Source organism: Triticum dicoccoides, chromosome 2B (assembly GCF_002162155.2).
Source record: "Triticum dicoccoides isolate Atlit2015 ecotype Zavitan chromosome 2B, WEW_v2.0, whole genome shotgun sequence".
NCBI classification, from domain to species: Eukaryota; Viridiplantae; Streptophyta; class Magnoliopsida; order Poales; family Poaceae; genus Triticum; species Triticum dicoccoides.
In genome coordinates this window covers 401509999-401510300 of record NC_041383.1, presented here as the reverse complement: position 1 = coordinate 401510300, position 302 = coordinate 401509999, and positions in this window count along the sequence as shown.

Sequence of the window (302 nt, the reverse complement as noted above, 5' to 3'; positions counted from 1 at the left end):
TCTTCTTCTTCCTCTTCTTCTTCCTCTTCTTCTTCCTCTTCTTCTTCCTCTTCCTCTTCCTCTTCTTCTTCTTCTTCTTCTTCTTCTTCTTCTTCTTCTTCTTCTTCTTCTTCTTCTTCTTCTTCTTCTTCTTCTTCTTCTTCTTCTTCTTCTTCTTCTTCTTCTTCTTCTTCTTCTTCTTCTTCTTCTTCTTCTTCTTCTTCTTCTTCTTCTTCTTCTTCTTCTTCTTCTTCTTCTTCTTCTTCTTCTTCTTCTTCTTCTTCTTCTTCTTCTTCTTCTTCTTCTTCTTCTTCTTCTTCTTC